Below are 26,148 nucleotides of genomic sequence, written 5' to 3'. Positions count from 1 at the left end.
CCACACAGCCCACTCACACCTCCAGAACCTGAACAGAAGGGCACTCTCCGCAAAAGCTAAGTACTTGCGGATATTTTACTGAGCCCCCCCACCCCCACGCCAGCTACAGCGGCTGAATCCCTAGGCCTGAGATAGACCCTGGTGAGCACCTGGAGCCGTCCTCCTGGCCTTGGGGAAGGAAAAAAAATGCAACTGGGGGGAAGAGGTAATTTGCTAGCTCCATTAACTGGGGAATCTCAGGACAGAAGCGACTCCCGTCCAGGCATAAACCGTCTGTGGACCTTGAGCACCTTTCCCTTCTTCATGGACCTGTGTGGGCCTATTTCGGGAGAATAGGCCCTTGTTGGCAAAGTCCAAGCATTTCAGCGGTGCCGTGGAGAGGTGGGCGTTTGATGTTTGACATTGCTTTGCCTATTAAACAGGGTCCTCACCTACCCACATCAGGGACCTGAGGACTGGTAGCTCCACTCAGGTCACCCAGCCACCCGCGACAGGGGTCCAAAGATAACTGGTACCTCCCACTCCTTACAACCTGAAACTTTGGGTGCCCATGGTCCGTCTGCAGGACCCACCCTCCAGCATGCTCTAGGGAACAGAGATGCGTTTTTCTCAGAGACACTTGGGGGTCAGTTCTTAGTCCCCTGCCTTGTTCAGAGCTTGAGCCTCTGCTGCAATCAGATACCGGTATCTACGCCAATCACCCCTGCCCCTCTAAGACTGCAGGACAGAGCCTGTACCACACACTTGATGATCAGCTACCTGGAAACCTGAGCTGAATTCATACAAGAAAACTGAATGGACTCCTAGACTGATATACCTGATAACACATCTAGCCAGCTGGAGACAGGACACCAGAGTTCCAAAGCTGAAAACAATCAAGTTAGCTCACTCAAGCAACCCATAGCGGTATACCAAAACAAAACAAAGCAAGCAGCTACGACACAGGAAGCAAGCATAAACTAAGACAATAACTTATAGATGGCTCGGAGACAACAGTCAATATCAAGTCAGGTAAAGAAACAGACCATGATCACCTCAACAGGCTCTCAGAACAAAGAATCCAGGGATCTTCTAGATGAAAGTGCATTCCTGGAATTACCAGATGCAGAATACAAAAGTTTAATACACAGAACACTTTAGGACATCAGGAAGGAAATGAGGTAATACACAGAACGAGCCAAGGAACACACAGATAAAGCAACTGAAGAAATTAGAAAGATTATTCAGGAACATTATGAAAAGTTTTATAAGCTGGGAAAATCCATAGACACACAACAATAAGGAATTCAGAAGATTAACAATAAAATTACAGATTTAGACAACTCCGTGGAAAGTCAGAGGAGCAGAATTGAGCAAGTAGAAGCTAAAATTTCTGAACTCGAAGTTAAATCACTTGGCACTAATATATTTGAAGAAAAATCAGATAAAAGAATTGAGAAAAATGAAGAAACCTTAAGAATCATGTATGTGGGACTCTATCAAGAGAAATAAGCTACGAGTGATTGGAGTACCAAACAGGGAGGGATAACAGAAAATATAGAGAAAATTGCTGAAGATTTGTTGGCAGAAAACTTTCCAGATGTTGTGAAAGATGACAGGATATCTATCCAAGATGCTCATCGAACTCCACGTAAGGTGGATGTTAAAAGAAAGTCACCAAGCCATATTATAATCAAACTTGCCAAAACCAAAGATGAAGAGAGAACTATAAGAGCAGTGAGGGATAAACAAAAAGTCACCTACAAAGACAGCCAATAAGAATAACCTCGGACTACTCGGCAGAAACCATGCAGGCAAGAAGGCAATGGGATGATAAATTTAAAAAATGGAAGGAAAAAAATTGCCTGCAAACAATCATATATCCAGCAAAACTGTCTCTTAAATATGAAGGTAAAATAAAGACATTTCCAAATAAACACAAGTTTAGGGAATTCCTAAAAACCAAACCAAAACTACACGAAACACTAAAGGGAGTTCTTTGGTTAGAAAATCAATAATATCAGGTATCAACCCAAGACTAGAACACTGGGCAGAGCACCCAGAAGTCAACCCAGACAGGGAAATCCCCCCCCCAAAAACAAAGCAAGATTATTTTAAAAAAGCCTAAAACAGGGCAACAGCAATGTTATTATATAAAAGAAGACAGCATTAAAATAATAAAGAGGGATTAAGAAATGTAATCATACACCTTCCATATGAAGAGGAAGGTACAACAATGCAAAGAAGTAAAAGTTAGTCTTAAATTTAGAAAAATAGGGGTAAATAATACGGTAGCCACAAAGGAGACAAACTGTCCTACTCATCAAAATAAAATACAAGGGAAAAATACAGACTCAGCAGAAACAATATCAACAACAACAAATATGAGGAAAGGACAATATAGAAAGATAATCTACTCAGCATATAAAATCAAGTGGGAAAAGAAACTATGAACAGCACACAAAAAAAGACATCAAAATGATAGTACTAAATTCATAAAAAAAAAAAAAACCTACCCATAATTACCCTGCATGTAAATGGACTAAATGCACCAATACAGAGACAGACAGTGGCAGGATGGATTGAAAAACAAGATCCGTCTCTATGCTGCCTACAAGAGACACACCTTAGACTTAGAGACACACTTAACATCTACTCAATGGTAGAAAACTGAATTATTTCTGGCAGGAGAGACTCTGAAACCTGCTCTTGAACATACAGTAGCTACAACAAAAGGAAGAAATGATGAAATAAAAGAACTGAACAGAAGATTTCAAAGGGCGGTTTGAGACGACAAAGTATTATAAGGAAACTTGCAAAGACGAAGAGTTAGAAAAGCGCAATAGAAGAACACGTTCGGCATTTCTCAGGGTGAAAGAACTGAAGAAAAACTCAAGTCTCAAGTTCCAATATTGAAGGATTCTATGGGAAAAATATTAAACAATGCAGGAAGCATCGAAAGAAGATGGATGGATGGCATACAGAGTCACTGTTTCAAAAAGAAACAGCCAATATCCAAACGTTTCAGGAGGTAGCTAGGCTCAAGAACCTATGGTACCGAAGGGAGAAGTCCAAGCTGCACTGAAGGCACCGGTGAAAAACAAGGCTCCAGGAACTGACAGAGTACCAGCTGAGATGTGTCAATGAACGGATGCAGCACGGGAAGAGCTCGCTTGTCTATGCCAAGGAATTTGGAAGACAGCTACCTGGCCAACCAACTGGAAGAGATCCACACTTGTGCCCATTCCAAAGAAAGGCGATCCAATAGAATGTAGAAATTGTCCAAAATATCATGAATATCACACACAGGTAAAATTTTGCTGAAGATCATTCAAAAGCAGTTGCAGCAGTATAGTGACAGGGAATTGCCAGAAATTCAAGCCCAGTTCTGAAGAGTGCGTGGAACGAGGGATATCGTTGCTGATATCAGATGGATCTTGGCTGAAAGCAGAGAATGCCAAAAAGTCTTTTACCTGTGTTTTATTGACTATGCAAAGGCATTTGACTGTGTGGTTCATAACAAATTATGCACAATCTTGTGAAGAATGGGAATTCCAGAACACTTAATTGTGCTCATGAGGAACCTGTGCTCAGACCAAGACGCAGTCATTAGCACAGAACAAGGGGATACTATGAGGTTTTAAGTTGAGAAAGGTGTATGTTAAGGTTGCATCCTTTCACCATATTTATTCAATCTGTATGGAGGAAATAATTCAAGAAGATAAACTATAAGAAGAAGAAAGCGGGTATCAGGATTGGAAGAAGACTCATTAACAACCTGCAATAGGCAGAGGACACAACTTCTCTTGCTGAAAGTGAAGAGGACGTGAAGCAGTCACTGAAGAAAATCAATGACCACAGCCTTCACTATGAATTACACCACAACACAAAGAAAACAAAAAATCCTCACATATGGATTAATAAGCAACATCATGGTCGATGGAGAGAAGATTGAAGTTGTCAAGGATGTCTTTATACTTGGACCCACAATCCACGCCCATGGAAGTAGCAGCGAAGAAATCAATGACATATTGCATTGGGCAAATGTACTGCGAAAGCCATCTTTAAAGTGTTAAAAACCAAAAATGTCACTTTAAGGACTAAGGTGCGCCTGACCCAGGCCATGGTATTTTCAATCGTCTCATATGCATGCAAAACCTGGAAAATGAATGAGGAAGACTGGAGAGGAATTGATGCCTTCGAATTAAGGTCTTGGCCAAGAATATTGAATATACCATGGACTGCCACAAGAACGAACAAATCTGTTTTGGAAGAAGTACAGCCAGAATGCTCCTTAGAAGGAAGGATGGTGAGATTTTCTTACGCACTTTGGACATGTTATCAGGAGGCACTGGTCCCTCGAGAAGGACATCTTGCGTGGTAAAGTAAAGGGTTGGTGAAAAGAGAGAGACCTTTAAGAAGATGGGTTGACACACTGAGTGCAATACTAGTCTCAAAGATAGCAGCCTTTGTGAGGATGGCGCAGGATCGGCAGTGTTTCCATCTGTACAAAGGGGCGCCGTGAGTCAGAATCCACTGGATAGCACATAACAACAAAAACACAAGTAGATGAGTTGAACTGGGGGAATCACCACCCTGCATCCTTCAAGTCTTTGATGGTGGCAGTTATCTCTATAATTCCTCCAGGAATGCGGTACTGCTTTTGGTTTACTATTTTCCTAGATAGGCAGTTCTAATGGTTTCCCCTTGGCTTTTCCTACCATAATAGCCCTTACTCCACTTGTCTGGAATCCACAAAGGTAGTTCTGCAAGTTGTTGGGTATTCCAATTCCAATTATGTGTTTAGGAACTGGGGAAATCACTACGTGATGGATTCAGGGACCCACTGAATCCACTGTGAAATGAACCAGAGCTATGGCTCCATTAAGAACCTGACTTCCGTACAACCGCTTTCTGACCGGTGGGCCACAGTGACATCTAGGGTCTCCTGGATTCAGTGTCAGTTCAGAGGCAGTATCCAGTAATTCTTACGCTTGTACAGATCAAGTAACTACTCGATAGACTTCCCATCTATTTCACTCCTAGGGACACCATGACTAAGTAGCCAATGCCATGAGTCCATAGGAGTCAGGCTACTCTCATTACTGCTTTGACTCCACTGTCCATTATGTGAACCACACCTACCTTGTTCTTGTCCATTGAGTCACCCGCATGGCCCCTAACACCGTGGGGTCCAATCAGCCCCATTGTAGTTTGGTGTCTTAATTCAGTTAGGGCATCTCCCATTGTGAGATCTGACTTCCATAAAATAACAATCACAGCAGTCTTCAAGGATGCTGGGGCTCCCTTCACAAATTTATTCCTCACCATTGCGGTAAAAGGTGTGTCCTCTGAGCATTCCATGTGTGGGTCTGTGGGTCTAAGCCGAGAAATCCACTCTAACATGCCAGTTTCCCTAAGCCTTTGGATACCTTCTTCTACTGTGAAATCAAGGCGGGTCTGGCACTTCAGCTGGGTTTAGTGTGGGCCACCGCTTAATCTGTGCTTCACTGAATCAGTCACATAAACTATTAAATCCTTTCCTAAGCTCTCTAGCTGAAACACTGGATGAAGGATCTGTGCTTAGTGGACCCATATCAATGAACTCAGGCTGAGGCAACTTTATGTTCCTTGCACCATTATCCCACACCCATAATAGCAATTCCCACACGTAGTCTCCAGGCTTTTGTTTGTATGTATTAGAAAAGTCAAGCAGTTCTTTTTCTTTTGGAGTGTAGTGTACCTCCCCCTGGATCACATTTTGTGCTTTACCTTTGAGGATAGCAGGGACTTCAGTCTAGTTATAGGCCTAGAAGCAACAATGGGTGTTGGGAATGTGTCTGGAGAACATTCAGCAATGTCTTGTAAGACATCTGCCTTAAGGGATGATGCCCCAGGCAGTGACTCAGACATCACCCTAGTGGACGACTGAGACAAAGGCTCTTCAGACACAACTGGGTTAATCTCAGCAGATGGGGGTCTGAGGGGCTAACAGTTTTCCTGGGGAGGGTGGTTTAGCAGCCAAACATGGAGTAATCCCTTCAGGCGGGAGCTGCTATTTGGTGATGGCCTTGCTATTCCTCAATGAAACTCATTTTCTTTCACTCCTAATAGAGTGTGGGATTTTGTTCTTCAACAACACAAACAAACAGAAAACATGACCAGAGCCTTTGCAGCAGCAAATTAGCTAGGAGAAGATTATAATGTAATGCTTTCAAGTTCTGATTTAAAGTAGAATTCTAACCCAGACAAAATGTGAGGGCAATCAAGGCATTTCCAGACAAGTAAGTAAGAACTTAAACATCTACTTGCAAGGCATGCACCTTGAGGAAACTGTTGGAGAAAGGAAATCAGCACAAAGGACTGATGAGAAAAAAAAAAAAAAAAAAAGACTGTTTAGGCATAGAAAATAAAAACAGGCATCTGATCTGTCTGTAAAGAGACTAAAGTAACTCTAAGCGCTCAATGTAGTCTTTCACCTTAGGTTTGGCGTTGGCTGTCTAGCAGCTCCAGGTAAGCTTTCCCCCAGGTTCTACCCTCCTTCCCTAGGAATCAACCCATCACCATGAAGGAAATGAGTTGCTTTGCGGATCAAGCTAAAGAATGTGAAGACTTAAGGCAAACTTTTGGTATCAGCCTCCTCAGGTTTCTGACATGTCCAGCAAAGTGAGAGATCATGGAAACTCCTTGTTTCCATTCTCATCTGGAGAGCTAACATTCTGAGCAACGTGATTGTTAACCAACCAGTCTTGAGAATATCCGTCCTGTGGCTGCTTTGTAACCAAGGTGAAACCCCCTTGACCTCCTGTCTTTCAATTGTGTCTTGTAGCCAGTCAATCGGCTCACGTAAGCAATAATGACAACGATTGTGCTTTACTTGTCGCGTCTTTGATTGACCTTCGTCACTGTGAACCAACAAGAAAAACTGTAATTTTATTCTCCCCCTTCAGCACTCTGATTACTCCTGATTTGCCTTCTTCCCGTGAGATTCCGGAACGTCAGCCTGAGACTTTGCGATCTCCCACTGCCACGTCTCCGCTGCAATAAATCTCTTTCGATTTTACCTTAAGGGAGCTGGGAAGTCTTTTCTCTCCAACATTTTGGCGTAGTTAATCGGCAGGGTTTTTGGAGTTACCCTTCCCCCGGAGACCCGAAGACCTGAAACACGGGATTCCGGCACCAAGGGCCCCTTTGTGTGCCCCTCGCTGCAGCTTTTTCGGACCCTTCTGGCTGTCTGGGGGTAAGTGCTCCCGAAAAGCAAACTGTGCATTTCCCCGTGGCTCTGTTGAGAATCTAGCCCCGAACTATTTCGGTGCAGCTTTTGCGGAGATTAACCGAAGTCGTTTCTCTGCTCCCGGTTTTTCTTTTTCTCCTTCACGGTGGAATCAGCCTGTAAGCTTGTTGGAACTTCGCGTTCCACCTTTACTGTCCTCGGGAGCCTGTTACAACGTTGGGTTTCCAATTGCGTTCCCAGACTGCCACCTAGTGGCTTCATCTTGTGAAGTGTGGTCCTGATCATCTTTCTTTTCTCTTGGCTGATTATCCTTTGAACAGCTGTTTGCTGTGGCGTTTTGGGGTTTCGGATCTGGAAGAGCGCAGGGCAAAGCTCCTCATGCGCTTTTGGCAAACCCTGAAAGTGTTACATTTTAAGTGTGTCCTTTGAACTTTCTGTCTTTTGTTTCCGGATTCCAGTCACAGTTTGAACCCTTTGGAGCTTGACGAGTCTGCCATCTAGTGGACGAAAATTATCATTCTTCGCAGGAACCTTTTTTCCTTTTGTTTTTCTAAGGCTCCATTTTGGCTTAGATCACCTGGTTGCCACTTGGTAGTGCTTCCTAAGATAGGGAACAGCGCTTCTAAAGACCATAAAGCATTCCCTTCTGGGACTCCCGTTTGATATACGGTCAGGAATTATGGCGCCAATTCAGTTCAGTACCCTCAAAGACGGCCTGCACTTATCAAGGAAAATAGTACTGATCAATGCCTATGTTATGGCAGTTCTGAACTCACTAAGTTAACTTTTCTGTGCAGCAAATTAAAAAAAAAAAAAAAAGACCCAAACCTAGTGTCCTCGAGTCAGACTCATAGCGACCGCATAGGATAGAGTAGAACTTCCCCATAGCTTCCAAAGAACACCTGGCGGATTCGAACTGCTGACCTTTCGGTTAGCAGCAGGAGCACTGAACCACTAGGCCACCAAGTTTTCCAAGAGAATAAAACCAATAAAAGCTCCCAGATTAATCGGACCCAACGGAAGGCCTATTTTAATTGTCTTTTGGAAGCTTTCAAATGGCAAAATGACAGCAAATTTCCTTCATTATGAGATGTTGTATCTAGACAAGCAGAACTGATTAAGGAATCGCAAAGACACTGCCTCAGCAGAACTTCCTTATCATGGAAAAGAGGAAGGGGTTCAAGAGGAAAGGACCAAACCTCCAGTTGAAACCAGCCCCATAGCTGAGATGCCTTTTAAGGTGAAATACCCCAAAACTGGAGGTGGACAGCCTGAGGTTACTGGTGCCTCCTGGTCTAAGGCCAAACTTCACACCATTCTTAGAGTTCCCCAGCCTGTGTGAAGATCCTCAGAAATTTAAGGAAGAATTTAAAATTCTGGCAGAAACTTATGAGTCTGGTCCAGGTGATCTATATAACTTGTTACACATGTTGCTAGGACCTGGGGGTGCTCAAAGGTGGTAGGAAGAAGCTAACCGGAAAGAACCTGAGAAATCATTGTCCATCCAACCAAACGTCTCAGGTACTGATTTGGTAACTCAGACTATACCTCTTACAACAAAATTAACCAAATGTTTTACAAAGATTTTTTCCTATAAGATTGTTTGGGCTAAAGTTCAAGCTTGCAAGCAGGAACAGGGTGAGAATGTTTATCACTACAGACATCGCTTGACCAGACTTTTTATGGAGAATTCAGGGTTGAACCTAGAAGAAGAGGAAAACAGGGTAACTTTTAACACCATTTTTGCAGAAGGATTACAGCTAACTCAGGGTGTAGTCCTTTACAAAAATGGTTTTAGTTAGCTGACTTAGTTAAATGACATCAGTTAAATTTAGAGAATGCGAAAACTTCCCTATACACCACCGTAGCCTACAATTAGCCAAAACCTTAGAACAGAAACTGAGCTGAAAACAAAGGCTCGACAAAATAAATCTATGTCTTTCCAATTACAACAAGTAGAGTTTCCCGGACGCAATCAGAGATTGAAACTTCAATTTAGGAACAGGTCCAGGGCTCCTGGGTCTGGAGTTCCTGGGGTCCACTATTTTTGTAAGAAGTCTGTACATTTTAAGAAGAACTGTCTTAAATTAAAAAGTCAGTCTGCTGGTATAGGATAGGCACAAAGACCAGTGGAATAGAATTCAGAGTTCAGAAATAAACCCATACACCTATAGCCAGTTGATTTCTGACAAGGGTGCTAAGTCCATTCAAAGGGGAATGAATAGCCTCTTCAATAAACGGTGCTGGGACAACAGGATCCCATATGCCAAAGAATGAAGCTGGACCCCTACCTCACACCATATATGAAAATTAACTCAAAATGATTACAGAATTTAAAGAGACATTTCTCCCAAAAGAAATAAAACTCTTAGAAGAAAACAGAGTTAAAACTTCAAAACCTTTTTTTGACAATGAATTCTCTGATACGAAGCCAAAAGCGTGAGCATCAACAACAAAAAATAAACTGGACTTCATCAAGTGAAGTTTTTTGTTTTTTTGTACGTCGAAGGATTTTATCAAGAAAGTGAAGAGATAACCTACAGAATTGAAGAAAAAAAAATGCAAACCAAATATCTGATAGGGGATTCATATCTAAAATATATAAAGAACTCCTACAAATCACCAAAAAAAAAAAAAAAAAGAGATGAACAACATGTTATGGGTTCAATTGTGTCCCCCCAAAATGTGTGTCAACTTGGTTAGGCCGTGGTTACCGGTATTGTGTGATTGTCCACCATTTTATCAGCCTTGTGATCTTCATATGTGTTGTAAATCTGACCTCTACGATGTTCATTGGAAACCCTGGTGGTGTAGTGGTTAAGAGTTGCGACTGCTAACAAAAAGGTTGGCAGTTCTAATCCACTAGGTGCTCCTCGGAATCCATATGGGGCAGTTCTACTCTCTCCTATAGGGTTGCTATGAGTTGAAATCTACTCAAGGGCAAGGTTTTTTTTTTTTTTTTTTCCAATGATGTTAATGTGGAAGGGTTAGAGGTAGTTATGTTAATGAGGTAGGACTCAACCTACAAGATTAGATTGTATTTTGAGTGAATCTGTTTTGATATATAACAGGGAGAAGGGAGCAGAGAGACTGGAGGACTTCATTACCACCAAGCAGAAGAGCCAGGAGCATTTGCTTTGAACCAGGGGCCCCTGCACTGAGAAGCTGCTAGATCTGGGGAAGACTGATGACAAGGACCTTCTCCCAGAGCCAACAGAGAGAGAAAGACTTTCCTAGGAGCTGACGCCCTGAATTCAGACTTCTAGTCTCCTAGACTGTGAGAGAATAAATTACTCTTTGTAAAAGCCATCCACGTGTGGTATTTCTGTTGTAACAACACTAGATGACTCAAATAAAACATGGGTAAAGAACTTGAATAGACATTGCTCCCAAGAAAAATATACAAATGTCCAATAACCACATGAAAGTATGCTCAATATCTTTTGTCATTGTTGCTGTTGTTGTTAGGTGCCCGTGAGTCAGTCAGTTCCAACTCATAGTGACCCTACGAACAACAAAAGAAAACACTGCCTGGTCCTATACCATCCTCACAACCACTGTTATGCTTGGGCCCATTGTTGCAGCCACTCTGACAATCCATCTCATTGAGGGTCTTCTTTCTTGCTAATCCTCTACTTTAGCAAGCATGATGTCCTTTTCCAGGGACTGATCCCTCCTGATAACATGTCCAAAGTAAATGAGACTTAGTCTTGCCATCTTAGCCTCCAAGACGCATTCTGGTTGTACTTCTTCCAAGACAGATTTCTTTGTCCTTTTGGCAGTCCATGGTTTATTCGATACTGTTTGCCAAAAGCATAATTGAAAAGTATCAATTCTTCTTTGATCTTCCTTATTAATTGTCCAGCTTTCACATGCATATGAGAAGATTGAAACACAATGGCTTGGGTCACACACACCATAGTCTTCAAGGCAACGTCTTTGCTTTTCAACACTTAAAGAGTGTTCTAAGTTTTTTTTTTTTTTTTTGCATCAGATTTGCCCAGTGCAATCCGACATTTGATTTCTTGACTGCTACTTCCATGGGTGTTGATTGTGAATCCATGTGAAGCGAAATCCTTGACAATTTCAATCTTTTTTTTTTTTTTATCATGATGTTGCTTATTGGTCCATTTGTGAGGATTTTTGTTGTATGTTGAGGTGTGATCAATCCATACTGAAGGCTGTGGTCTTTGGTCTTCATCAGTAAGTGCTTCAAGTACTCTTCACTTTCAGCAAGCAAGGTTGTATCATCGGCATAACACAGGTTGTTAGTGAATCTTTCTCTAATACTGATGCCCCGTGTTTGTTCATATACCCCAGATTCTCAGATTATTTGCTCAGCATACATATTGAACAGGTCAGTCGAAAGGATACAACCCTGACGCACACCTTTACTGACTTTAAACCACACAGCATCCCTTTGTTCTGTTCGAATGACTGCCAGTTGCTGTGTGTACAAGTTCTTCATGAGCACAATCGACTGTGCCAGAATTTCGCATCTTCGCAAAGTTATCCATAATTTTTTATCACCCACACAGTCGAATGCCTTTGCATAGTCAATAAAACAGAGGTAAACATCTTTCCGGTATTCTCTGCTTTCAGCCAGGATCCATCTGACATCAGCAATGATATCCCTGGTTTCACGTCCTCTTCTGAATCCAGCTTAAATTTCTGGTAGTTCTCTGTGCATATACTGCTACAGCTGATCTTCAGCAAAAATGTACTTGGGTGTGATATTAATGATACCGTTCGATAATTTCTGCATTCTGTTGGATCACCTTTCTTGGGAATAGGCATAAAGATGGTCGGCCAGGCAGCTGTCTTCCAAATTTCTTGGCATAGACAAGCGAGCACTTCCAGCACTGAATCTGTTTGTTGAAGCATCCCAGTTGATATTCTGTCCATTCCTGGAGCCTTGTTTTTTGCCAGAGCCTTCAGTGCAGCTTGGACTCTCTCTCGGCTCTGGAGGAAGGTCCTTCTCCTCAATCTTCCCATGGACTGGGAGCTTCTTAGCACAGGAAGCCCGGATCCAAAGCACCGTTTCTGCTCCCAGTGCTTCTTTCTTGGTGGCATGAGGTCCCCATTCTCTGCTGGCTTCCCTTTCTTTTTATCTCTTGTAAAAAAGAGAAAAAAGGATAAAAGGTGGTGCAGGCCAACTCCAGAGAAACTTCCTTTACACTGGATCACGGATATGACCTTAGTAAGGGTGTTATAATCCCACCCTAATCCTCTTTACCATAAAATTACAATCACAAAGTAGAGGATAACCACAAAATACTGGGAATCATGGCCTAACCACGTTGACGCATCTTTTGGGTGGACACATTCAATCCATGACATTCTGCCCAATGGTCTCCAAAAATTCATGTCCTTGCTACATGTAAGACACATTCACCCTATCACATCACATCACAGCAAAAGCCCTAAATCAACTCCAAGTCCAAAATCCACAAATTCTTCTTTACCTGTGAAATCTAGAATACAAGTTTGTTTGCTTCCAAAGTACAATGGCAAACCAGGCACAAACTAGATATTTCCATTACAAATGGGAGAAATTGCAGGGAAAGTAGTGATGACAGGAGTAAAGAAAGTCTATAGAATATATTCCATTAGCCCTCAAGGCTGGAAAATAATCCTCTGTTCTCTGAGAGGATTCACACAATGGCCCTGCCCTCCAGACTCCAGGTATTGGTCGCATTCTCTGGATTCTGAGTCGAGGCCCCTGGGCCCTGGGCTTTAGCTCCGACTTTCAGGCCCAGGCAATAAGACTTACCAAAATAAAATTAAAAACATACATAAATGGATGGAAAAGGTATAATATGCAAACACCAAACAAAAGAATGTTCGACTTGCTTTGCTCATACCAAATAACATAGGTTTCAGAGTAAAAGTATATTAGCATAAACAGACGGAGAATAAAAACAATAAAAGGGTTAATTCACCTAGAAAATATAATAACCCTATGGCAGCGGATTTTTTTTTTCTTTTCTTGGTTTAAAAGTCTATGTCTCTATTACGAGAGATTCAAAATACAATGAAAAAAAAAAAAACTAATGGGAGGAGGAGCCAAGATGGCGGACTCGACAGACACATCCTTGGCGCCCTCTTTACAACAAAGACCCGAAAAAACAAGTGAAAGAGTATATTTGTAACAAGCTGGGAGCCTTGAGCATCAAAGGCAAGCTTAGACAACAAACTGAGGGGTAGGGGAAGGAAGGGACCTTTCAGAAGCGGAGAGGAGTTGCCGGCCCTGAATCGTGGGGAGCCCTCAGGCACCATTCCCGGAGCAGCGGAGGTGGCAGCGGCGGGTGGGTCCTAGCGTTTGGCCGCAGTCTCCTCGGGGAGAAGCAGCAGCCACACAGCCCACTCACACCTCCAGAACCTGAACAGAAGGGCACTCTCCGCAAAAGCTAAGTACTTGCGGATATTTTACTGAGCCCCCCCACCCCCACGCCAGCTACAGCGGCTGAATCCCTAGGCCTGAGATAGACCCTGGTGAGCACCTGGAGCCGTCCTCCTGGCCTTGGGGAAGGAAAAAAAATGCAACTGGGGGGAAGAGGTAATTTGCTAGCTCCATTAACTGGGGAATCTCAGGACAGAAGCGACTCCCGTCCAGGCATAAACCGTCTGTGGACCTTGAGCACCTTTCCCTTCTTCATGGACCTGTGTGGGCCTATTTCGGGAGAATAGGCCCTTGTTGGCAAAGTCCAAGCATTTCAGCGGTGCCGTGGAGAGGTGGGCGTTTGATGTTTGACATTGCTTTGCCTATTAAACAGGGTCCTCACCTACCCACATCAGGGACCTGAGGACTGGTAGCTCCACTCAGGTCACCCAGCCACCCGCGACAGGGGTCCAAAGATAACTGGTACCTCCCACTCCTTACAACCTGAAACTTTGGGTGCCCATGGTCCGTCTGCAGGACCCACCCTCCAGCATGCTCTAGGGAACAGAGATGCGTTTTTCTCAGAGACACTTGGGGGTCAGTTCTTAGTCCCCTGCCTTGTTCAGAGCTTGAGCCTCTGCTGCAATCAGATACCGGTATCTACGCCAATCACCCCTGCCCCTCTAAGACTGCAGGACAGAGCCTGTACCACACACTTGATGATCAGCTACCTGGAAACCTGAGCTGAATTCATACAAGAAAACTGAATGGACTCCTAGACTGATATACCTGATAACACATCTAGCCAGCTGGAGACAGGACACCAGAGTTCCAAAGCTGAAAACAATCAAGTTAGCTCACTCAAGCAACCCATAGCGGTATACCAAAACAAAACAAAGCAAGCAGCTACGACACAGGAAGCAAGCATAAACTAAGACAATAACTTATAGATGGCTCGGAGACAACAGTCAATATCAAGTCAGGTAAAGAAACAGACCATGATCACCTCAACAGGCTCTCAGAACAAAGAATCCAGGGATCTTCTAGATGAAAGTGCATTCCTGGAATTACCAGATGCAGAATACAAAAGTTTAATACACAGAACACTTTAGGACATCAGGAAGGAAATGAGGTAATACACAGAACGAGCCAAGGAACACACAGATAAAGCAACTGAAGAAATTAGAAAGATTATTCAGGAACATTATGAAAAGTTTTATAAGCTGGGAAAATCCATAGACACACAACAATAAGGAATTCAGAAGATTAACAATAAAATTACAGATTTAGACAACTCCGTGGAAAGTCAGAGGAGCAGAATTGAGCAAGTAGAAGCTAAAATTTCTGAACTCGAAGTTAAATCACTTGGCACTAATATATTTGAAGAAAAATCAGATAAAAGAATTGAGAAAAATGAAGAAACCTTAAGAATCATGTATGTGGGACTCTATCAAGAGAAATAAGCTACGAGTGATTGGAGTACCAAACAGGGAGGGATAACAGAAAATATAGAGAAAATTGCTGAAGATTTGTTGGCAGAAAACTTTCCAGATGTTGTGAAAGATGACAGGATATCTATCCAAGATGCTCATCGAACTCCACGTAAGGTGGATGTTAAAAGAAAGTCACCAAGCCATATTATAATCAAACTTGCCAAAACCAAAGATGAAGAGAGAACTATAAGAGCAGTGAGGGATAAACAAAAAGTCACCTACAAAGACAGCCAATAAGAATAACCTCGGACTACTCGGCAGAAACCATGCAGGCAAGAAGGCAATGGGATGATAAATTTAAAAAATGGAAGGAAAAAAATTGCCTGCAAACAATCATATATCCAGCAAAACTGTCTCTTAAATATGAAGGTAAAATAAAGACATTTCCAAATAAACACAAGTTTAGGGAATTCCTAAAAACCAAACCAAAACTACACGAAACACTAAAGGGAGTTCTTTGGTTAGAAAATCAATAATATCAGGTATCAACCCAAGACTAGAACACTGGGCAGAGCACCCAGAAGTCAACCCAGACAGGGAAATCCCCCCCCCAAAAACAAAGCAAGATTATTTTAAAAAAGCCTAAAACAGGGCAACAGCAATGTTATTATATAAAAGAAGACAGCATTAAAATAATAAAGAGGGATTAAGAAATGTAATCATACACCTTCCATATGAAGAGGAAGGTACAACAATGCAAAGAAGTAAAAGTCTTAAATTTAGAAAAATAGGGGTAAATAATACGGTAGCCACAAAGGAGACAAACTGTCCTACTCATCAAAATAAAATACAAGGGAAAAATACAGACTCAGCAGAAACAATATCAACAACAACAAATATGAGGAAAGGACAATATAGAAAGATAATCTACTCAGCATATAAAATCAAGTGGGAAAAGAAACTATGAACAGCACACAAAAAAAGACATCAAAATGATAGTACTAAATTCATAAAAAAAAAAAAACCTACCCATAATTACCCTGCATGTAAATGGACTAAATGCACCAATACAGAGACAGACAGTGGCAGGATGGATTGAAAAACAAGATCCGTCTCTATGCTGCCTACAAGAGACACACCTTAGACTTAGAGACACACTTAACATCTACTCAATGGTAGAAAACTGAATTATTTCTGGCAGGAGAGACTCTGAAACCTGCTCTTGAACATACAGTAGCTACAACAAAAGGAAGAAATGATGAAATAAAAGAACTGAACAGAAGATTTCAAAGGGCGGTTTGAGACGACAAAGTATTATAAGGAAACTTGCAAAGACGAAGAGTTAGAAAAGCGCAATAGAAGAACACGTTCGGCATTTCTCAGGGTGAAAGAACTGAAGAAAAACTCAAGTCTCAAGTTCCAATATTGAAGGATTCTATGGGAAAAATATTAAACAATGCAGGAAGCATCGAAAGAAGATGGATGGATGGCATACAGAGTCACTGTTTCAAAAAGAAACAGCCAATATCCAAACGTTTCAGGAGGTAGCTAGGCTCAAGAACCTATGGTACCGAAGGGAGAAGTCCAAGCTGCACTGAAGGCACCGGTGAAAAACAAGGCTCCAGGAACTGACAGAGTACCAGCTGAGATGTGTCAATGAACGGATGCAGCACGGGAAGAGCTCGCTTGTCTATGCCAAGGAATTTGGAAGACAGCTACCTGGCCAACCAACTGGAAGAGATCCACACTTGTGCCCATTCCAAAGAAAGGCGATCCAATAGAATGTAGAAATTGTCCAAAATATCATGAATATCACACACAGGTAAAATTTTGCTGAAGATCATTCAAAAGCAGTTGCAGCAGTATAGTGACAGGGAATTGCCAGAAATTCAAGCCCAGTTCTGAAGAGTGCGTGGAACGAGGGATATCGTTGCTGATATCAGATGGATCTTGGCTGAAAGCAGAGAATGCCAAAAAGTCTTTTACCTGTGTTTTATTGACTATGCAAAGGCATTTGACTGTGTGGTTCATAACAAATTATGCACAATCTTGTGAAGAATGGGAATTCCAGAACACTTAATTGTGCTCATGAGGAACCTGTGCTCAGACCAAGACGCAGTCATTAGCACAGAACAAGGGGATACTATGAGGTTTTAAGTTGAGAAAGGTGTATGTTAAGGTTGCATCCTTTCACCATATTTATTCAATCTGTATGGAGGAAATAATTCAAGAAGATAAACTATAAGAAGAAGAAAGCGGGTATCAGGATTGGAAGAAGACTCATTAACAACCTGCAATAGGCAGAGGACACAACTTCTCTTGCTGAAAGTGAAGAGGACGTGAAGCAGTCACTGAAGAAAATCAATGACCACAGCCTTCACTATGAATTACACCACAACACAAAGAAAACAAAAAATCCTCACATATGGATTAATAAGCAACATCATGGTCGATGGAGAGAAGATTGAAGTTGTCAAGGATGTCTTTATACTTGGACCCACAATCCACGCCCATGGAAGTAGCAGCGAAGAAATCAATGACATATTGCATTGGGCAAATGTACTGCGAAAGCCATCTTTAAAGTGTTAAAAACCAAAAATGTCACTTTAAGGACTAAGGTGCGCCTGACCCAGGCCATGGTATTTTCAATCGTCTCATATGCATGCAAAACCTGGAAAATGAATGAGGAAGACTGGAGAGGAATTGATGCCTTCGAATTAAGGTCTTGGCCAAGAATATTGAATATACCATGGACTGCCACAAGAACGAACAAATCTGTCTTGGAAGAAGTACAGCCAGAATGCTCCTTAGAAGGAAGGATGGTGAGATTTTCTTACGCACTTTGGACATGTTATCAGGAGGCACTGGTCCCTCGAGAAGGACATCTTGCGTGGTAAAGTAAAGGGTTGGTGAAAAGAGAGAGACCTTTAAGAAGATGGGTTGACACACTGAGTGCAATACTAGTCTCAAAGATAGCAGCCTTTGTGAGGATGGCGCAGGATCGGCAGTGTTTCCATCTGTACAAAGGGGCGCCGTGAGTCAGAATCCACTGGATAGCACATAACAACAAAAACACAAGTAGATGAGTTGAACTGGGGGAATCACCACCCTGCATCCTTCAAGTCTTTGATGGTGGCAGTTATCTCTATAATTCCTCCAGGAATGCGGTACTGCTTTTGGTTTACTATTTTCCTAGATAGGCAGTTCTAATGGTTTCCCCTTGGCTTTTCCTACCATAATAGCCCTTACTCCACTTGTCTGGAATCCACAAAGGTAGTTCTGCAAGTTGTTGGGTATTCCAATTCCAATTATGTGTTTAGGAACTGGGGAAATCACTACGTGATGGATTCAGGGACCCACTGAATCCACTGTGAAATGAACCAGAGCTATGGCTCCATTAAGAACCTGACTTCCGTACAACCGCTTTCTGACCGGTGGGCCACAGTGACATCTAGGGTCTCCTGGATTCAGTGTCAGTTCAGAGGCAGTATCCAGTAATTCTTACGCTTGTACAGATCAAGTAACTACTCGATAGACTTCCCATCTATTTCACTCCTAGGGACACCATGACTAAGTAGCCAATGCCATGAGTCCATAGGAGTCAGGCTACTCTCATTACTGCTTTGACTCCACTGTCCATTATGTGAACCACACCTACCTTGTTCTTGTCCATTGAGTCACCCGCATGGCCCCTAACACCGTGGGGTCCAATCAGCCCCATTGTAGTTTGGTGTCTTAATTCAGTTAGGGCATCTCCCATTGTGAGATCTGACTTCCATAAAATAACAATCACAGCAGTCTTCAAGGATGCTGGGGCTCCCTTCACAAATTTATTCCTCACCATTGCGGTAAAAGGTGTGTCCTCTGAGCATTCCATGTGTGGGTCTGTGGGTCTAAGCCGAGAAATCCACTCTAACATGCCAGTTTCCCTAAGCCTTTGGATACCTTCTTCTACTGTGAAATCAAGGCGGGTCTGGCACTTCAGCTGGGTTTAGTGTGGGCCACCGCTTAATCTGTGCTTCACTGAATCAGTCACATAAACTATTAAATCCTTTCCTAAGCTCTCTAGCTGAAACACTGGATGAAGGATCTGTGCTTAGTGGACCCATATCAATGAACTCAGGCTGAGGCAACTTTATGTTCCTTGCACCATTATCCCACACCCATAATAGCAATTCCCACACGTAGTCTCCAGGCTTTTGTTTGTATGTATTAGAAAAGTCAAGCAGTTCTTTTTCTTTTGGAGTGTAGTGTACCTCCCCCTGGATCACATTTTGTGCTTTACCTTTGAGGATAGCAGGGACTTCAGTCTAGTTATAGGCCTAGAAGCAACAATGGGTGTTGGGAATGTGTCTGGAGAACATTCAGCAATGTCTTGTAAGACATCTGCCTTAAGGGATGATGCCCCAGGCAGTGACTCAGACATCACCCTAGTGGACGACTGAGACAAAGGCTCTTCAGACACAACTGGGTTAATCTCAGCAGATGGGGGTCTGAGGGGCTAACAGTTTTCCTGGGGAGGGTGGTTTAGCAGCCAAACATGGAGTAATCCCTTCAGGCGGGAGCTGCTATTTGGTGATGGCCTTGCTATTCCTCAATGAAACTCATTTTCTTTCACTCCTAATAGAGTGTGGGATTTTGTTCTTCAACAACACAAACAAACAGAAAACATGACCAGAGCCTTTGCAGCAGCAAATTAGCTAGGAGAAGATTATAATGTAATGCTTTCAAGTTCTGATTTAAAGTAGAATTCTAACCCAGACAAAATGTGAGGGCAATCAAGGCATTTCCAGACAAGTAAGTAAGAACTTAAACATCTACTTGCAAGGCATGCACCTTGAGGAAACTGTTGGAGAAAGGAAATCAGCACAAAGGACTGATGAGAAAAAAAAAAAAAAAAAAAGACTGTTTAGGCATAGAAAATAAAAACAGGCATCTGATCTGTCTGTAAAGAGACTAAAGTAACTCTAAGCGCTCAATGTAGTCTTTCACCTTAGGTTTGGCGTTGGCTGTCTAGCAGCTCCAGGTAAGCTTTCCCCCAGGTTCTACCCTCCTTCCCTAGGAATCAACCCATCACCATGAAGGAAATGAGTTGCTTTGCGGATCAAGCTAAAGAATGTGAAGACTTAAGGCAAACTTTTGGTATCAGCCTCCTCAGGTTTCTGACATGTCCAGCAAAGTGAGAGATCATGGAAACTCCTTGTTTCCATTCTCATCTGGAGAGCTAACATTCTGAGCAACGTGATTGTTAACCAACCAGTCTTGAGAATATCCGTCCTGTGGCTGCTTTGTAACCAAGGTGAAACCCCCTTGACCTCCTGTCTTTCAATTGTGTCTTGTAGCCAGTCAATCGGCTCACGTAAGCAATAATGACAACGATTGTGCTTTACTTGTCGCGTCTTTGATTGACCTTCGTCACTGTGAACCAACAAGAAAAACTGTAATTTTATTCTCCCCCTTCAGCACTCTGATTACTCCTGATTTGCCTTCTTCCCGTGAGATTCCGGAACGTCAGCCTGAGACTTTGCGATCTCCCACTGCCACGTCTCCGCTGCAATAAATCTCTTTCGATTTTACCTTAAGGGAGCTGGGAAGTCTTTTCTCTCCAACATTTTGGCGTAGTTAATCGGCAGGGTTTTTGGAGTTACCCTTCCCCCGGAGACCCGAAGACCTGAAACACGGGATTCCGGCACCAAGGGCCCCTTTGTGTGCCCCTCGCTGCAGCTTTTTCGGACCCTTCTGGCTGTCTGGGGGTAAGTGCTCCCGAAAAGCAAACTGTGCATTTCCCCGTGGCTCTGTTGAGAATCTAGCCCCGAACTATTTCGGTGCAGCTTTTGCGGAGATTAACCGAAGTCGTTTCTCTGCTCCCGGTTTTTCTTTTTCTCCTTCACGGTGGAATCAGCCTGTAAGCTTGTTGGAACTTCGCGTTCCACCTTTACTGTCCTCGGGAGCCTGTTACAACGTTGGGTTTCCAATTGCGTTCCCAGACTGCCACCTAGTGGCTTCATCTTGTGAAGTGTGGTCCTGATCATCTTTCTTTCTTTTCTCTTGGCTGATTATCCTTTGAACAGCTGTTTGCTGTGGCGTTTTGGGGTTTCGGATCTGGAAGAGCGCAGGGCAAAGCTCCTCATGCGCTTTTGGCAAACCCTGAAAGTGTTACATTTTAAGTGTGTCCTTTGAACTTTCTGTCTTTTGTTTCCGGATTCCAGTCACAGTTTGAACCCTTTGGAGCTTGACGAGTCTGCCATCTAGTGGACGAAAATTATCATTCTTCGCAGGAACCTTTTTTCCTTTTGTTTTTCTAAGGCTCCATTTTGGCTTAGATCACCTGGTTGCCACTTGGTAGTGCTTCCTAAGATAGGGAACAGCGCTTCTAAAGACCATAAAGCATTCCCTTCTGGGACTCCCGTTTGATATACGGTCAGGAATTATGGCGCCAATTCAGTTCAGTACCCTCAAAGACGGCCTGCACTTATCAAGGAAAATAGTACTGATCAATGCCTATGTTATGGCAGTTCTGAACTCACTAAGTTAACTTTTCTGTGCAGCAAATTAAAAAAAAAAAAAAAAGACCCAAACCTAGTGTCCTCGAGTCAGACTCATAGCGACCGCATAGGATAGAGTAGAACTTCCCCATAGCTTCCAAAGAACACCTGGCGGATTCGAACTGCTGACCTTTCGGTTAGCAGCAGGAGCACTGAACCACTAGGCCACCAAGTTTTCCAAGAGAATAAAACCAATAAAAGCTCCCAGATTAATCGGACCCAACGGAAGGCCTATTTTAATTGTCTTTTGGAAGCTTTCAAATGGCAAAATGACAGCAAATTTCCTTCATTATGAGATGTTGTATCTAGACAAGCAGAACTGATTAAGGAATCGCAAAGACACTGCCTCAGCAGAACTTCCTTATCATGGAAAAGAGGAAGGGGTTCAAGAGGAAAGGACCAAACCTCCAGTTGAAACCAGCCCCATAGCTGAGATGCCTTTTAAGGTGAAATACCCCAAAACTGGAGGTGGACAGCCTGAGGTTACTGGTGCCTCCTGGTCTAAGGCCAAACTTCACACCATTCTTAGAGTTCCCCAGCCTGTGTGAAGATCCTCAGAAATTTAAGGAAGAATTTAAAATTCTGGCAGAAACTTATGAGTCTGGTCCAGGTGATCTATATAACTTGTTACACATGTTGCTAGGACCTGGGGGTGCTCAAAGGTGGTAGGAAGAAGCTAACCGGAAAGAACCTGAGAAATCATTGTCCATCCAACCAAACGTCTCAGGTACTGATTTGGTAACTCAGACTATACCTCTTACAACAAAATTAACCAAATGTTTTACAAAGATTTTTTCCTATAAGATTGTTTGGGCTAAAGTTCAAGCTTGCAAGCAGGAACAGGGTGAGAATGTTTATCACTACAGACATCGCTTGACCAGACTTTTTATGGAGAATTCAGGGTTGAACCTAGAAGAAGAGGAAAACAGGGTAACTTTTAACACCATTTTTGCAGAAGGATTACAGCTAACTCAGGGTGTAGTCCTTTACAAAAATGGTTTTAGTTAGCTGACTTAGTTAAATGACATCAGTTAAATTTAGAGAATGCGAAAACTTCCCTATACACCACCGTAGCCTACAATTAGCCAAAACCTTAGAACAGAAACTGAGCTGAAAACAAAGGCTCGACAAAATAAATCTATGTCTTTCCAATTACAACAAGTAGAGTTTCCCGGACGCAATCAGAGATTGAAACTTCAATTTAGGAACAGGTCCAGGGCTCCTGGGTCTGGAGTTCCTGGGGTCCACTATTTTTGTAAGAAGTCTGTACATTTTAAGAAGAACTGTCTTAAATTAAAAAGTCAGTCTGCTGGTATAGGATAGGCACAAAGACCAGTGGAATAGAATTCAGAGTTCAGAAATAAACCCACACACCTATAGCCAGTTGATTTCTGACAAGGGTGCTAAGTCCATTCAAAGGGGAATGAATAGCCTCTTCAATAAACGGTGCTGGGACAACAGGATCCCATATGCCAAAGAATGAAGCTGGACCCCTACCTCACACCATATATGAAAATTAACTCAAAATGATTACAGAATTTAAAGAGACATTTCTCCCAAAAGAAATAAAACTCTTAGAAGAAAACAGAGTTAAAACTTCAAAACCTTTTTTTGACAATGAATTCTCTGATACGAAGCCAAAAGCGTGAGCATCAACAACAAAAAATAAACTGGACTTCATCAAGTGAAGTTTTTTGTTTTTTTGTACGTCGAAGGATTTTATCAAGAAAGTGAAGAGATAACCTACAGAATTGAAGAAAAAAAAATGCAAACCAAATATCTGATAGGGGATTCATATCTAAAATATATAAAGAACTCCTACAAATCACCAAAAAAAAAAAAAAAAAAGAGATGAACAACATGTTATGGGTTCAATTGTGTCCCCCCAAAATGTGTGTCAACTTGGTTAGGCCGTGGTTACCGGTATTGTGTGATTGTCTACCATTTTATCAGCCTTGTGATCTTCATATGTGTTGTAAATCTGACCTCTACGATGTTCATTGGAAACCCTGGTGGTGTAGTGGTTAAGAGTTGCGACTGCTAACAAAAAGGTTGGCAGTTCTAATCCACTAGGTGCTCCTCGGAATCCATATGGGGCAGTTCTACTCTCTCCTATAGGGTTGCTATGAGTTGAAATCTACTCAAGGGCAAGGTTTTTTTTTTTTTTTTTTCCAATGATGTTAATGTGGAAGGGTTAGAGGTAGTTATGTTAATGAGGTAGGACTCAACCTACAAGATTAGATTGTATTTTGAGTGAATCTGTTTTGATATATAACAGGGAGAAGGGAGCAGAGAGACTGGAGGACTTCATTACCACCAAGCAGAAGAGCCAGGAGCATTTGCTTTGAACCAGGGGCCCCTGCACTGAGAAGCTGCTAGATCTGGGGAAGACTGATGACAAGGACCTTCTCCCAGAGCCAACAGAGAGAGAAAGACTTTCCTAGGAGCTGACGCCCTGAATTCAGACTTCTAGTCTCCTAGACTGTGAGAGAATAAATTACTCTTTGTAAAAGCCATCCACGTGTGGTATTTCTGTTGTAACAACACTAGATGACTCAAATAAAACATGGGTAAAGAACTTGAATAGACATTGCTCCCAAGAAAAATATACAAATGTCCAATAACCACATGAAAGTATGCTCAATATCTTTTGTCATTGTTGCTGTTGTTGTTAGGTGCCCGTGAGTCAGTCAGTTCCAACTCATAGTGACCCTACGAACAACAAAAGAAAACACTGCCTGGTCCTATACCATCCTCACAACCACTGTTATGCTTGGGCCCATTGTTGCAGCCACTCTGACAATCCATCTCATTGAGGGTCTTCTTTCTTGCTAATCCTCTACTTTAGCAAGCATGATGTCCTTTTCCAGGGACTGATCCCTCCTGATAACATGTCCAAAGTAAATGAGACTTAGTCTTGCCATCTTAGCCTCCAAGACGCATTCTGGTTGTACTTCTTCCAAGACAGATTTCTTTGTCCTTTTGGCAGTCCATGGTTTATTCGATACTGTTTGCCAAAAGCATAATTGAAAAGTATCAATTCTTCTTTGATCTTCCTTATTAATTGTCCAGCTTTCACATGCATATGAGAAGATTGAAACACAATGGCTTGGGTCACACACACCATAGTCTTCAAGGCAACGTCTTTGCTTTTCAACACTTAAAGAGTGTTCTAAGTTTTTTTTTTTTTTTTGCATCAGATTTGCCCAGTGCAATCCGACATTTGATTTCTTGACTGCTACTTCCATGGGTGTTGATTGTGAATCCATGTGAAGCGAAATCCTTGACAATTTCAATCTTTTTTTTTTTTTTATCATGATGTTGCTTATTGGTCCATTTGTGAGGATTTTTGTTGTATGTTGAGGTGTGATCAATCCATACTGAAGGCTGTGGTCTTTGGTCTTCATCAGTAAGTGCTTCAAGTACTCTTCACTTTCAGCAAGCAAGGTTGTATCATCGGCATAACACAGGTTGTTAGTGAATCTTTCTCTAATACTGATGCCCCGTGTTTGTTCATATACCCCAGATTCTCAGATTATTTGCTCAGCATACATATTGAACAGGTCAGTCGAAAGGATACAACCCTGACGCACACCTTTACTGACTTTAAACCACACAGCATCCCTTTGTTCTGTTCGAATGACTGCCAGTTGCTGTGTGTACAAGTTCTTCATGAGCACAATCGACTGTGCCAGAATTTCGCATCTTCGCAAAGTTATCCATAATTTTTTATCACCCACACAGTCGAATGCCTTTGCATAGTCAATAAAACAGAGGTAAACATCTTTCCGGTATTCTCTGCTTTCAGCCAGGATCCATCTGACATCAGCAATGATATCCCTGGTTTCACGTCCTCTTCTGAATCCAGCTTAAATTTCTGGTAGTTCTCTGTGCATATACTGCTACAGCTGATCTTCAGCAAAAATGTACTTGGGTGTGATATTAATGATACCGTTCGATAATTTCTGCATTCTGTTGGATCACCTTTCTTGGGAATAGGCATAAAGATGGTCGGCCAGGCAGCTGTCTTCCAAATTTCTTGGCATAGACAAGCGAGCACTTCCAGCACTGAATCTGTTTGTTGAAGCATCCCAGTTGATATTCTGTCCATTCCTGGAGCCTTGTTTTTTGCCAGAGCCTTCAGTGCAGCTTGGACTCTCTCTCGGCTCTGGAGGAAGGTCCTTCTCCTCAATCTTCCCATGGACTGGGAGCTTCTTAGCACAGGAAGCCCGGATCCAAAGCACCGTTTCTGCTCCCAGTGCTTCTTTCTTGGTGGCATGAGGTCCCCATTCTCTGCTGGCTTCCCTTTCTTTTTATCTCTTGTAAAAAAGAGAAAAAAGGATAAAAGGTGGTGCAGGCCAACTCCAGAGAAACTTCCTTTACACTGGATCACGGATATGACCTTAGTAAGGGTGTTATAATCCCACCCTAATCCTCTTTACCATAAAATTACAATCACAAAGTAGAGGATAACCACAAAATACTGGGAATCATGGCCTAACCACGTTGACGCATCTTTTGGGTGGACACATTCAATCCATGACATTCTGCCCAATGGTCTCCAAAAATTCATGT

General features: G+C 42.4%; 1 long non-coding RNA gene across 1 annotated transcript; it reads left to right on the top strand.

The window, feature by feature from the left end:
- Positions 1-4,254: 4,254 nt before the first annotated feature.
- LOC135229547 (uncharacterized) lies at positions 4,255-24,089 on the top strand. The gene is made up of 3 exons (XR_010320234.1): positions 4,255-7,219; positions 10,285-20,781; positions 23,852-24,089. It is a non-coding gene; the product is annotated as an uncharacterized LOC135229547 (long non-coding RNA).
- Positions 24,090-26,148: the final 2,059 nt, after the last annotated feature.

The sequence above is a fragment of the Loxodonta africana genome, unplaced genomic scaffold (genome assembly GCF_030014295.1).
Source record: "Loxodonta africana isolate mLoxAfr1 unplaced genomic scaffold, mLoxAfr1.hap2 scaffold_367, whole genome shotgun sequence".
Classification (NCBI taxonomy): Eukaryota; Metazoa; Chordata; class Mammalia; order Proboscidea; family Elephantidae; genus Loxodonta; species Loxodonta africana.
This window is presented reverse-complemented; position numbering and strand designations above follow the sequence as displayed.